Here is a 15,896-nt window from a genome sequence, read left to right as displayed (position 1 = left end):
ACTATTAGACATTCTCATTCATCACTAAGGTTTAAACTATTAGACATTCTCATTCATCACAAGGTTTAAACTATTAGACATTCTCATTCATCACAAGGTTTAAACTATTAGACATTCTCATTCATCACAAGGTTTAAACTATTAGACATTCTCATTCATCACAAGGTTTAAACTATTAGACATTCTCATTCATCACTAAGGTTTAAACTATTAGACATTCTCATTCATCACAAGGTTTAAACTATTAGACATTCTCATTCATCACTAAGGTTTAAACTATTAGACATTCTCATTCATCACAAGGTTTAAACTATTAGACATTCTCATTCATCACAAGGTTTAAACTATTAGACATTCTCGTTCATCACTAAGGTTTAAACTATTAGACATTCTCATTCATCACTAAGGTTTAAACTATTAGACATTCTCATTCATCACAAGGTTTTAACTATTAGACATTCTCGTTCATCACTAAGGTTTAAACTATTAGACATTCTCGTTCATCACTAAGGTTTAAACTATTAGACATTCTCGTTCATCACTAAGGTTTAAACTATTAGACATTCTCGTTCATCACTAAGGTTTAAACTATTAGACATTCTCGTTCATCACTAAGGTTTAAACTATTAGACATTCTCGTTCATCACTAAGGTTTTAACTATTAGACATTCTCGTTCATCACTAAGGTTTTAACTATTAGACATTCTCGTTCATCACTAAGGTTTAAACTATTAGACATTCTCGTTCATCACTAAGGTTTAAACTATTAGACATTCTCGTTCATCACTAAGGTTTAAACTATTAGACATTCTCGTTCACTATTAGACATTCCGTTCATCACTAAGGTTTAAACTATTAGACATTCTCTTTCATCACTAAACAAATACGTTCAAATGACCTTGTCCTGTTTTTATTTTCTATCGATCATATAACTAGTAGAACCTTTTCTGCGGAGAACATAAGTGACGAGAGAATTGTGGCGATTTCCTTTTAAGCAGGAACCCTTACTCCATCAATATACATGTACGTTGATAATTTCAGTTTTTTTATATTATCAAATTTTACTGCAGCGTTATTGAATTAAAATCAAGAAAAGAATGCCATTTTTCCTGATGGTTAAAATAAAAAAGCAGTCGTCACATGGACAATAACATAGTGTTTATAATATATATTAGTGCAGAATATTACATATTTTCACCATCATTCTTACCTCCATTTTATGTCGTTTTGTTCTGTTAGATTTAAACACTTGAGTAGACACAACTGTTTGATATCTAATATCAGAGGTACTATGTATACATCCCAAACTGCGATGGTTTTACATCCCATAAACACTAGTAGTATTTTATCACTTCAATGTTTCGATTTCGAATCCTTTAGATAATCAACCACCTTTCATCGAAGGATTCATACATCGATCCTGTCACACATTTGTGTTAACTTTCAATAACGTGTAACGTTCTAAAGTATGAGTAATGAATTCCTGATGAAAACAGATGAAAACAGCTGTGCTATTGGAAAATCCGTAACAAAACATAAGCCCAGTTCCCCGTCCATATCAATAACAATTGTCTTTGTAAGAATTTCTCTATAACGTTTCCGTGTCCGTTTGCCGTTGAATGGTATGGAAGTCGGATATCGCTTGTTACGATTGTAAAACACCGATAACTTATAAATGCATTCTTCAGCTGAAATAAGTAACGTATATAAGTCTTTACTTTGTGTTATTAATTCCATGTCCATACCAGAAATCCATGTAGCATCCCAAAGTCATCGCTAAAAACAACGCTCTCGTTGTGCCCCCTCGAAACGAGCCAAAGAAGAACAACATTCACATCAGCTGTATCCAGTTAGTTCTAAGGCAAACTTTCGATCCAAATATCGACTGACGTTCGATATGTCATTGATGATTTAGCTGAAGGTACGCTAGGCGTGGGAAAGGGATTCAAAGAGTCTGTCGTGTAATTATATACTTCAAGTCTGCCTCGAAATGGGATTGTTAATCCCTTCCCGATGGTTTGTATATTTATCTTCAACTGTAGAAAATCAATATTTATACACCAGGTGATATGTATGTCGGTAAGCTTCTGAACTACATGCTGGCAGTGATAGCCACCATAGCGTTCACAACCAAGACACAAAGAAAATCACTTTTACATAACAACGAAAAACAGTGTCTATTTACTCTACCCTTTCCCCACAGTAACAGTCTGTTTTAACAACCGGGCATTTAAACTCTTTAAGTCGTTGTCTCATAACATGTAATTACACCCTTAGAAAGACGTCTTGCATTTAGAGTGATACATTTTAAACTGTCATTCATGTATGTCAGTTCAATGCCACTTAAAGTAGTATTTAAAATATCAACTTGAAAAGAGTGACTGAGAACTGAATATTTATTTATAACGTCTAGCGTTTGTTGAATACAGTATTTGTGGTGTGTAAATGTTCAGCATTCTTTTATTATTTCCCCACTTTTAATATTTTTTAATTGATGTTCTTGTATTATGATATTTATTACCGGTATGAGGCTTTCCTGATGTGAACTCTATGTTTTGAAATCTATAATGAGGTTTGCCTCACATGAACCTAGTTCTAGTGTTATAACAAACCGGTTCCCTCGTTATATTGTTTACAATGTAAGCAATACTGAAACAGCCATTAAATAAATACCTATATACCATGGTATTTTACCACTAAACTAACCGATAAGGTCTGATATACATTACAAATAAACAATAAGAATGAGTTACAAAACAATTTTCACATCGCGTTTTGTAAAAGCACATCATGGGAAACACACATAATAAGTGAATACTAAGGTTGTAGAATACAAACACCTCTTCTGTGGGGAAAACCCTACAAAATTCAAAACCAGAACAAAATATGAAGTAATTTTGATAGGACACCATGATGATTTCCAGGCGAGAATAAACAACGATACCAAATGTCCAATAAAACGTCATCAGAAACTTTTCATAAAGAAAATTCAAGTACAAAATCTACAAACAATGCTTATCAAACTCACAATCGATTAAATAAAGACAGAGGGATTAATTTTGATCAGTTTTCAATTTGATGACAGAGCCACGTGCTTCATCACCATGACAACAAACAGAACCACGTGCTACTATGACAACAGACAGAACCACGTGCTTCATCACCATGACAACAGACAGAACCACGTGCTTCATCACCATGATCCTCTCGCATTCCTTTAACTCCCTCTACGGGGAAACAACCCTGAAAATGTAACTGAGCCCAGGATATCTGTGATTTGATTTATTTGAGGATGTCAGAAATCTTAAGTAATTCACGTTTGACATTTATTAATGGTATTCTGTTCAAAGACACTTACGGGAATTGTTTTCCTTTCATGTTCAAACATCATTCCGTCGTTGAGCGAAAAAAAGATATCTCACATAGAGCAACTGTATAAATACAATATTCTTTTGAAATGTTTGTCCACACAGTGTATGTCAATATACCATATTGGAGTGTCCTTTTACAAAGGAAACATGCAGCTGATCATTTATCAAAGAAGTCTAGACGTAAACTATCCACACTGAGATGTTGTATCGATATGGTCATTATCTCACTGCATGCATGTTTGTAGAGGTTGTGTCAGGTAACGTTATCAATGTCCCTTCACTCCATATATACCCTTAACATTCCTGTTATTAAAATGACTCACAACGATAAAAAGCACACATTTTTCATTTATCTATTTTTCTATTCATTATATTTTAAAACTTTTTTTCTTCAAATTTTATTTTAATCACATGTTAGTTAATTTCCACATTTTTACGCAAGATTTGTGCTTAAAGAGAATGGTTCATCCTTAGCAGACGATGCGTTAACCGTGTGTTGGCGAGTAGTGCATTTAGACATATCTTTTATCTGACTACATCCTTTCTGTACTTTCACTACATTTAAATTTTTGTGACAATATAACAACTGGTAACTTTTTATAACAAGTGATTGGCGTTATCATTTAAACAGTTTTGATACTTCGTTACTAAGACGGCGCGTTATATCGAGGTTTTTAAAGTCTATTACTTAGTGTAATTACAACATGTCTTCTATACGTTTGCTTATGCGCTGCAAACATTCAATTGTAATGAATGTGTTTAAAACAATATCCTTGAAATGTTGAAATAGGATGCAAATGAAATCGCAATTTTCATTATTTTCAGAATGTGATATTTCTCTGTTGGACTTTATTATCAGTATCCAGGCTAAATCCTGACTGTAGTCAAGGTTCGAGGTTTAATTTTGTGAAATGTTTCCTTGGGCAGTACATATGATACATGGTTAACAGAAATGAATTAATTTAACGACAAAGGTACAGTTTTTAAAGCATCGATTATCAAAACATATCTATAGTTTTCGCTAATCTATTTCGTGTGGGCTAACCTAATTCAGTCAGAGAGAATCATTTCAATATATTCTTAGAAACATAATGTCAAGAGAATTTGAAGGTCGCGCACTAATACATAACATAGTATCATACATTCATAGTCGGCACAGAAATTACTACTCATAAATTGATTTGCATATACACATATAGTCTTTCAAATAAAGGTTATATTCGATGTTTTACATATACAATCCTTGTCACAAGAACGTAGTCGGTGTAAAGATCAGAGTACTTACACTAGACAGACAAGTCAGTGTACCTGTGTACTGGGAAATCATTATATATCAGGACCTGAAGCAACGGAAATGTGGAATTCTCGTTAGAGTATTAGGTTAGTTAAGAACATGATAATGATAGACCTATATCTTAATCGTGATACAAGGCCGGACCATACATAAAGCTGAAACTACAGTCACAACACATAAATATATTTTAATTTGTTCAACTTTGTCGATGTTGAATGTTGAGCCCAACCGAAATGAATGAATAGTACAGAGATACAATGATATATTATAAGTAAGATGTTTAAGGCTCTTTGTAAAAATGTATCGATATATATTTAAAAGTTTCTTGTAGATATTTAACAGGATATCAAACAAAATTACATATCAATGTAACATGGACGTTAACCAACAATGACATGGGAAATCTGACTTTATAAAGTCTGATAAAACACAAAGGAATACTAATTAAAACACGGGGGATTATGGCATACAAGACAGACGTGTTGGATTAACCCCTTAGCTTGATATACACTGCAAACAATGTAAATATTTGTAACAAATACTGTGTAAGCATTTTTTAACACGCGTAATGATGTTAGTCTAGACAATATTCTCCGAGTTATAATGACATCATCTTGGTCGTGCCCTCCATTCCACATTAGTCAGCAACATCAGGTAAACTTGCATACATACAAAAATATGTACGTTTGGAAAACCGGTGCGTTACTATTGATCAAGGGAAAGTTAATGTCAGTCAATTTACATGTAAAGTTAGGTATTTTATATCATGTTCACGGCAGTACTTTTATAATACATAATCAATAAAAATCAAAACGGAGTTTAAAGATAAATTACAAAATCGATAAGGTCTTTTTATCCATTTATCCTCATATTTGCCAGTCCCGCCATGACATGGGGACTTCTCGTGATGTCGTACAGTCGATAAACGTCAACTGAAATCTTCAAGGATTATAGACTTACATAGTTTTATCGGATACAATTTGACTCCTATATGGTCAATACTAAGTTTGCAGGCAAACATAGTGTAGGAAACAAAACGTAGAATATATGTTAGCAATGTAAAATATATATGTTTATTCATTTCTCCCGATTTAACATTCATGTCTATCTATTTTTACATGTAATTGTATCGGAAGAGGAAAGAGGATTTGGTTATTTTCTTTTTCAAAATACCATGGTCCAGATATGTACTAATTAATCATCTACAATATCGATAATTCTAACACACGTGCCAATATCTTTCTAAACTATTAAGACTGCATTTCCATCGATCGAAGCGTGGTATTTATTGATACATGGCTCGTGTACATTTAATGAGAGCTCATCAATCGTTAGTTGTTTTGTGATCGATTGATAACATTGTACATGTATGTTTATTTTAAAAGCATTTAAATAGACCATTAACAGAAACATAGTGTGGAGGTTTACAATGACGAAATGTATCGAAGTCATTTAAAGAAAAATAAATCATTCTGACACCAAGTCTTTTTTAGACATTTGAACATCATTTTTAGAAAGCTGACTGCATCTACTATAAAGGGGGTGAAAAGCGAGATTTGTCACTTAAATTTCATGCTTGGAAAACTGACTTAAATACAGTCGTGGTTGTCTTAGAACTGATTGCTGTAAAATTTCCAAATGGCGGGATACCTGATTATATAATTGTAATGAAATGAAAACATCGAAATCACAAAATATCGTAAAACCCTTGACAAAACCTTCGGGTATTAGTACATCTTGTGACACTCATTGCATTTCTTCCTATTCTATAACTATGCCAGTAGAAAACAGATATTTATCACCATACAAGAGATCTGGTTTAAATTGCGTATGTGATCTATTCTCAAAGAAAACATCACTAACGACAGACAAAGCGCTCAGACTGATATAGGTTTGCTCTCAAATATAACAGAAGAAAATCTGACTTATAATAGGAAGGTGAGCATTCCTCAATCGTGCGTGAATAACTACAGTGTCACATGGCCGTGGATACTGTAACCTGGCCGTGGATACTGTCACATGGCCTTGGATACTGTCACATAGCCATCGAAACTGTCACATGGCCATGTATACTGTCACATGGCCGTGGATACTGTCACATGTCCGTGGATACTGTCACATGGCCGTCGAAACTGTCACATGGCCGTGGATACTGTCACATGGCTGTGGGTACTGTCACATGGCCGTAGATACAATGTTCTGTCACATGGCCGTCGAAACTGTCACATGGCCATGGATATTGGCACATGGCCGTAGATACTCAAGATTTCTAGACTACCATATATACACCTCCCGATCCTTTTCATTCCGATCAATAAGAGTGATTAATGAAAGTTTATGTGTTGTTTCCACAATCAAATCGTCTTTATATCTAACATACATGGAGATGAAACAAACACGTGTCCTTCAACTCCTGCAGGTGTCTTTACATCACATGATATTGATCTGATACACAGAGATCCAATTATGTTAAATTTGAAGACACTTAATCAACATGCATGCTGATAAACAAGTATAAAGGACCTCTCATGCATCGGGGAAATTGCAGTTATGTATTGACATGTGTTCCTGTTAAAACAGATGTATTGAACACTCGATAGAGTTTCTAGACTCAAAAGTTTCCTTTTCATTCTGATATGTACCTATGTACTTGTTTACAACATTGTACCTAGACATGGGTAGATACTCATTACAAAAGGATACAGTGTCCTAATTACATATTAGAATTTGAAATTTTAGCATTCCTTTATGGATTAATTCAAACACTGACATTGCTGTATGTTTTATAACAAAGCGAGGCGCTATATCCCATTACTTGGGACACATTAGGCGCAATATCTCATCACTTGGGATATATTAGGCCCTATATCCCATCACATGGGATACGTTAGGCCCTATATCCCATCACTTAGGCCCTATATCCCATCACATGGGATACGTTAGGCGCTATATCCCATCACATGGGATACGTTAGGCGCTATATCCCATCACATGGGATACGTTAGGCGCTATATCCCATCACATGGGATACGTTAGGCCCTATATCCCATCACATGGGATACGTTAGGCCCTATATCCCATCACACATGGGATACGTTAGGCGCTATATCCCATCACATGGGATACGTTAGGCCCTATATCCCATCACATGGGATACGTTAGGCGCTATATCCCATCACATGGGATACGTTAGGCCCTATATCCCATCACATGGGATACGTTAGGCGCTATATCCCATCACATGGGATACGTTAGGCCCTATATCCCATCACATGGGATACGTTAGGCGCTATATCCCATCACATGGGATACGTTAGGCCCTATATCCCATCACATGGGATACATTAGGCCCTATATCCCATCACTTGGGATACGTTAGGCGCTATATCCCATCACTTGGGATACGTTAGGCCCTATATCCCATCACATGGGATACGTTAGGCGCTATATCCCATCACATGGGATACGTTAGGCCCTATATCCCATCACATGGGATACGTTAGGCGCTATATCCCATCACTTGGGATACATTTAGCTATATACTGTTACCAGATTGGACATACAGTTGATATGAAGCCCATCCGAAAGGAAGATAAATAGAATGAATATCTATCTTTCGGACGGATGGGCTTCATATCAACTGTATGTACAATCTGGTAACAGTTTATTACTTATATTTCCATTACGATCATTCAAATTCAAATCTATGCACGTATATCCTTTGAATTTCCCGCTTGCGCTAGTGTTGACGTCACCATAGCATCAGATTCTGAATATAGTTCAACACAAAACGTTTTAAAACAAGCGAACAAATGAAAATTATGCTATGTTATTTGTTGATACATGCTATTTTGTCAACACGATAATACCATTAGATTTCATATAGACCGCACAATTTTAAAACCACTTTTTAAATTATTTGACCGTTATGTATAGGCGTAAGTATACACTGCATACATTGTCGGCGGAAACGTTAAATATTCATACGTTTGACCAGATTGGAGTTCATAGCGTGATATTGCCCATCTGGTTTAACATAGATCAAACGGGAAACTGAAAGTAGAATGGAAATATAAAGCCCTATATCTCATCACTTGGGATACGTTAGACGCTATATACCATCACTTGGGATACATAAGGCCCTTTATCCCATCATTTGGAATACATAAGGCCCTATATCCCATCATTTGGGATACATAAGCCCTATATCCCATCACTTAGTATACATTAGGCCTATACCTTATCACTTGGTATACATAAGGCGCTATATCCCATCACTTGGGATACATTAGGCGCTATATCCCATCATTTGGGATACATAAGCCCTATATCCCATCACTTGGGATACATTAGGCCCTATATCCCATCACTTGGGATACGTTAGGCGCTATATACCATCACTTGGGATACATAAGGCCCTTTATCCCATCATTTGGGATACATAAGCCCTATATCCCATCATTTGGTATACATTAGGCGCTATATATCATCACTTGGGATACATAAGCCCTATATCCCATCACTTGGGATATATTAGGCCCTATATCCCATCACTTGGGTTACATAAGGCGCTATATCCCATTACTTGGGATACATTAGGCGCTATATCCCATTACTTGGGATACATAAGGCCTATATCCATCACTTGGGTTACATAAGGCGCTATATCCCATTACTTGGGATACATTAGGCGCTTTCTTTCCGATATTACTGCCAACGTTTATGTCTTTAAAAGACGTTAATAATGATATGGCTTTATAACATTCCTTAGACATATTATTCTGTTCTGGTCAAGCTTTAATCAAAACTTGTGGTTTGTAAACCTAGTTCAGGCATGAAAGACAGTCAACTTCTGAAAACAGATAGCTGTTGTATTAACGAAATCAATATACGAGTGAAATCTAACCTTATTATGTCTTACTCCAGGGGCATTCAGTAATACTTCACCAGCGATATTAATCTTTAACAAACATGATAGATGTATTCCGACTTAGAGGGCCAACAGTGACAGTTTACTTTAAAATCTCAAATTTTGTTTTGACCTTTATTAAAGTCAACAAATGCATATTGATTTTAGTAAATATGGCTTTGGACATAAATTCCCTAGGGAATCCCCATGTGTTACCCGTTAACCCCCGCCACTATACATGAGCTTACAGCATTGTATGCCGTATGTATGTACTCAACCACACATAATACTCCAAGATCACGTTGTCACTTCTCAAAAACCCGGCTTCAGTTTAAATGCTTTTATCAGGGGATCAAATTTTTAAAGGGACAATTTTGATAAATTTTGATTTATGGCCACGTGAATTATATTTATGCCCTTGTTTCTTATGTTTAAAATTAACGCATTTCCTAGCGACATTGAAGAGATGCTGTTAAGGACACTACAGTACGCTTAACAGCGATTGAGGTATCTTTGACAAATGTCAATAAATATTCAACCAAACTAGGCGCCAGTTTGCGAGGAGAAGGGTAGTGTTTACATTTTGACATTGATAGAGAGATTTATACTTTACAAATAAGTAAAATCATGACTTCAAAAGCAATTATAAATCATTCCAAATCCACATCTCATTATTCAAACGATATGCATTTGACATAAAAGTTTTAAATGGCAGCAGTAATTACATAGATAATATCAAAAACGACCTGCTGAAATGAGAAGTTCTCTGTTTCTCTATGCAGTAAAAACACATTGATGTATATCAATTTATATTGGAATAGAAAACCTTAATATGTGGTTAAGTTTAATGTCAGCCCCATTGTTATCACTGGAAACAAGCATTTAAACAAATCAATAATGTGATAAAACATTACATACTGATCTGAAGTTTGATTATAATTCAGAGTTTTAACGCGCGAGTATTGCATTGACACTCTGGTTTTTTTTATATGAATAAGCAGTGCAATTTCAATAATTAAATTTTAAGAGCAATCATTGCTTTCATGTTGCTCTATGTTTAAAATCAAACAATATGATACACCCACCCATCTAGAAAATAGTCAATATTGCAATTATGTGGGAGAAGGTTAAATACATTTCTTGCTTTTCCATTTTCCACATTGTGGAAATATGCCAACTTACCACTTCACATCTCACATAATGCAAACAAATATAAAATGTGGCGAAGAATACCCTAGAATATTTCTATACTAAATAATAACCTAGTATATTTCTAAAATAACTTTCACTTAAACTGAGAATACTTATATCTCCGAGTCAAAAGGATTGTTCAGAATTCATTTATTTATTTGTTTTCGTTTATTTAAATAAGCGGGTTTTTTTTTAGTATAGTTTTACAAAAATGTAATACTGTAAAAGTAGTTTTATTCGCGGTGTTTAAATGTTCGCTATATTTCTTAGATCTCCGTGTATATATTTAAGGATTGATTGTCAATTTTGTTGCTTGCTTGCATTGACTGATGAAGAAAGTTAATCTCGTGCAAATGAAGTTTATTATTTTATTAAATTTAAATATCCCGCTTTTGAAAAAAGTCAAATTATATGTATTCGGTATAAGATTATTATACAATTTGCAACATTGTATCAGTTATCGTACATGTATGTACAGCTACGGAACAGCCGCCAGTCAGTTCTTTTCGTCACCAAGGCAACATAAAATGTAGTTCCGAAAATAACTTCATTCTTTGCGCGTTGTTACAATTAAAAACGGCGATTTTGAAATATTGTTTTTATATACAGGAATTAATGGCTTAAATTGTATCATAAAAACATGATCATGTAGCTTCAAATAAAAAAAATACTGCGCAGTACTAGCAGTGCAGTCAACGTGTAATCCGGTTGCTCGATTTAGCAGGGGTCCGGTTTTGAAGAAAATGACGATTGTGGTGAAAATGCTGAATAGTTGGTATCTAAACATAATCAAATCTTTTAAAAATCAATTGCGATTGTTATGGAATGTACCTGAATGTTGTATTTCCGTCTGGTAATTGTTTGTAGCTGGCAGTTAAATGTTTATTAACTAAACCTGTTGTGAAATCCAACCCCTGTGTCTATGGTATGCGATGCGGTCCAAGAACCATGCTTCAGGGGCTCAATAAAAACGTGTTAAAATGTGGGATTTAGTCGCAGATCACTGGAAGACTTGTGTGTTATTCTTGAAATGTGATAACTTCTCTGTCAACTGGAGTTTTAGGATTAAAATTCTGTATAAAGTAAGTAGAGAAACATTTATTTGAAATGTTGGTGGTTTCCAACGACCCTCGAATGCCGTGGGTTTTGACACTCGCAGAATCGTTTCGTTAGGCTTATGTCACTGAAATCAGCCTGTTTGGTATTTGAGCGTATTTTTATGGAATCTATCGTTTCTAAGCTTACATGTATGTCACCGTTTCACATATAGATCTATATATTGTACATATTATCCTAACTATTTGCGTTCGATTATGCCTACTTCGATGAGTGATGAACATCGCTGCGCTCAGTAGCCTATGTTCAGCATTTTCCGGGGCTTGAGCTTAAGTCATCGTTTCTTCAAAATACGTGTAAAATATCTGTAATATCATATTACCAACAATTTCTAATATCACTTTTATCAAACATTTCTGTCTGTGTTTCTAAATGTACAGCGATAGGCCACATCCCAGAAAGTTCATTCAAAACTGAAGCGGCGTAAAACTAGGTTAAAATGTAAACAATGTCAAAATGTATTCTCACGCCGGTCAGAGGTCAGCGCGTGACCAAGCATCTTCATTGGGAAATGAAGTGATCGGAGTTTACTAGTTTCATTGAGGCGGAGCGAAGTGAAAATGTAAATATTATCCTATGTAAAACAAATCAGCAGATGCAAATCTTAACATATATCGTTTGGGGGTCTATTTTAAAGCAGATCAATTATCGCGCACTTTGACTGCCGGGTGACGTCACTTACACAGAAAGCGATGACGTCACGTACCTGGCTATTTTAGGATAGCGTGGTCGTTGTTTATTCCTTCTCATTGTAAAATGATGAAATGTTCTACTAGTCAGTATTTAACGCGCAATCATCCATACTAGTCAGTATTTAACGCGCAATCATCCATACTAGTCAGTATTTAACGCGCAATCATCCATACTAGTCAGTATTTAACGCGCAATCATCCATACTAGTCAGTATTTAACGCGCAATCATCCATACTAGTCAGTATTTAACGCGCAATCATCCATACTAGTCAGTATTTAACGCGCAATCATCCATACTAGTCAGTATTTAACGCGCAATCATCCATACTAGTCAGTATTTAACGCGCAATCATCCATACTAGTCAGTATTTAACGCGCAATCATCCATACTAGTCAGTATTTAACGCGCAATCATCCATACTAGTCAGTATTTAACGCGCAATCATCCATACTAGTCAGTATTTAACGCGCAATCATCCATATTTGGAGATCAACCCTAAAATATTTACAAAACGTTGCTGGCAACTTTATAACTGCGGAAATGTCATCGTAAGGAACGCTTTGGGTCACCTGACTGTTAAACGGACGATGATATCAGTGATAACAATTTTGATGGACACTAAAAAATACAGTGTTTCCTATTTTTAATGGAATTATTTTTGTCATTTGTAAAATTCATTAAAATAATTTAAATTACTATTTTTCAACATCATATGTATTTTTTTTCTTTTATCCAAGCCACGAAGTGACTTACATTAAAAAAAAAAAAAAACAGAATTTACAAATTGTTTTAAAACTTTGCCATTTTATTTTTAAAAATTGTAGGAAAACAATAAAAAACGGATATCAATATGTTTTCCACATCCCTGGTTATTTTTTTTTATATCTTGTGCAGAATTAATATGTTTTTCATCGATAAGACCTACAGAATAAAATAATAACTTTAGCTGAATCACCATAGAAATCCTGATTTTACGGTGCGCGAAAAATGACGACGTCCGCAATCGGAAGGTATTTTTGATGTATCGTTTTTGTCGTCGGCTAGGTATGAATAAAGGACTAGGTGAAAGCTTAAAAACGCCTTAATTTGATCATCAGCATTAAATTTATTAATGTATGAGGTTTATGATTAGTTTGGCTTTCTTTTTATCTTTTATGTTTTTTAATCCCGACGGTGCGAGAATAACCATACCGGAAGTAGTTTAATTACCATATGGGAGCAGTTTAATAGCTCACTTCGCGAAAATATTCACCTTTACTTTAACCGGAGTACAGCGGTTTCTAGACAAACTTCGAAAAGGCTCATGCTTTAAAATTAAATTGGTGTTCGGTAAGAACACTTAGATTACTTCTATCATTTGAAATTTATTGAATTGAACCGAATACATCGCTTTAACGACCATATGAGTCTTATTTTGCCGTGCAAAGTGGCCTGTAAATCTGCCGTGGTATACACTTGGCCGTTATCGGAGTCCCACTGTTTGTCATTTCTCAAGTAAGGTATTATAGCAATGCACTGTTCAGTTGTGAAAACAAACCGTACCGACATTATTTGTTTTACTGTATGTACACAGGAACGATGTATTTACTGACATTGAAGTGGTTAACTAAACAATGTATACTATATAGCACAGTGTCAGGAATGTACACTCTTGTGTGAACTATTTTATTGACTATACTTGTACATTCTAAGAAGGACATCGTAATGAACAAATACCATGCGGAGTACGACAAAGAAATAGTTAAAGTAAAATTAGGACCGAGAATAAGAAAGAAAGAAAGAAAGAAAGAAAGAAAGAAAGAAAGAAGAAAGAAAGAAAGAAAAATGAAAGAAAGAAAGATTTTTTTTTCGGAGTTAGGTAACCATTCGAGTAGGGACACCGGTACCAAAATGCATACACAGCATTTAAATTTATTAATGTATGAGGTTTATGATTAGAGTTTGGCTTTCTTTTTATCTCTTTATGTTTTTTTAATCCCGACGGTGCGAGAATAACCATACCGGAAGTAGTTTTAATTACCATATGGAGCAGTTTAATAGCTCACTTCGCGAAAAATATTCACCTTTACTTTAAACTCGGAGTACAGCGGTTTCTAGACAAACTTCGAAAAGGCTCATGCTTTAAAATATAAATTGGTGGTTCGGTAAGAACACTTAGATTTACTTCTATCATTTGAAATTTATTGAATTGAACCGAATACATCGCTTTAACGACCATATGAGTCTTATTTTTGCCGTGCAAAGTGGCTGTAAATCTGCCGTGGTATACACTTGGACGTTATCGGAGTCCCACTGTTTGTCATTTCTCAAGTAAGGTATTATAGCAATGCACTGTTCAGTTGTGAAAACAAACCGTACCGACATTATTTGTTTTACTGTATGTACACAGGAACGATGTATTTACTGACATTGAAGTGGTTAACTAAACAATGTATACTATATAGCACAGTGTCAGGAATGTACACTCTTGTGTGAAACTATTTTATTGACGTATACTTTGTACATTCTAAGAAGGACATCGTAATGAACAAATAATCATGCGGAGGAGTACGGACAAAGAAATAGTTAAAGTAAAATTAGGACACGAGAATAAGAAAGAAAGAAAAGAATGAAGAATGAAAGAAAGAAATAGAAGAAAGAAAGAAAGAAAGAAACTAAGAAAATAAAGAAAGAAAGAAATAAAGAAAGAAAGAAAGAAAAGGAAAGAAAGAAAGATTTTTTTTCGGAGTTAGGTAACCATTCGAGTAGGGACACCGGTACCAAAATGCAAATCATAAACCAACTGGATGAATTGGCGTATATCATGGGCGATAAGAACCCACGAACACATTCATCTATAATCAAAACAATGTATTTTAACCGTTAATCGCGACATTAAATCGCTATAAACTAGGGAGTCGACAGACATAAAAACACAACACATATAAGATGGTTTACAGTTTTAAGGTTTACCTCGTGTTTAGAGAGTAGATCAAATTCTGTGTTTGCCACTAATTGAAAGTAATTTTCCTAACTTCAATCACATAGAGAGATTCAATTTATGATTATGCATGCAAGTTAGCCCAAGGTTTGCTCAATATCAATATGATAAATATGACTTAAGCCTTGCTTTTAGATATACAATATCGGCCGACGATACAAGCATGGTGTCGTTACAGCTAATCTGTATTCATCTTAAAACACAATTACAGAAAATTGGTTAATCTTTGAAATATTGACGTGATTATTTCAGAATTTAAAAAGGTCGCGCGAACATGGTCAAATGTTTCAGTACCGGATACCAAAATAGCATGTCTAACGAACTACTTCTTCTGGGTTCAG

At 34.8% G+C, this 15,896-nt stretch overlaps 1 protein-coding gene across 6 annotated transcripts in view; it reads right to left on the bottom strand.

The window, feature by feature from the left end:
* The window catches only part of LOC138307895 (malignant fibrous histiocytoma-amplified sequence 1 homolog), a 68,682-nt gene that overhangs the window by 40,766 nt on the left and 12,020 nt on the right, over window positions 1–15,896 (bottom strand). The window contains exon 1 of one of the 6 annotated variants that reach the window (XM_069248818.1): window positions 1,211–2,162. The exons of the other annotated variants lie outside the window; for them this stretch is intronic. The gene's annotated coding sequence lies outside the window, so the exon portion shown is untranslated. Of the gene's footprint in view, window positions 1–1,210; window positions 2,163–15,896 lie in introns of those variants that run through there. 6 annotated transcript variants of the gene reach the window in all.

This window comes from Argopecten irradians, chromosome 14 (genome assembly GCF_041381155.1).
Source record: "Argopecten irradians isolate NY chromosome 14, Ai_NY, whole genome shotgun sequence".
Taxonomy (NCBI): domain Eukaryota; kingdom Metazoa; phylum Mollusca; class Bivalvia; order Pectinida; family Pectinidae; genus Argopecten; species Argopecten irradians.
The sequence above is the reverse complement of the archived record's forward strand: the minus strand, read 5'-3'. Positions and strand labels throughout refer to the sequence as shown.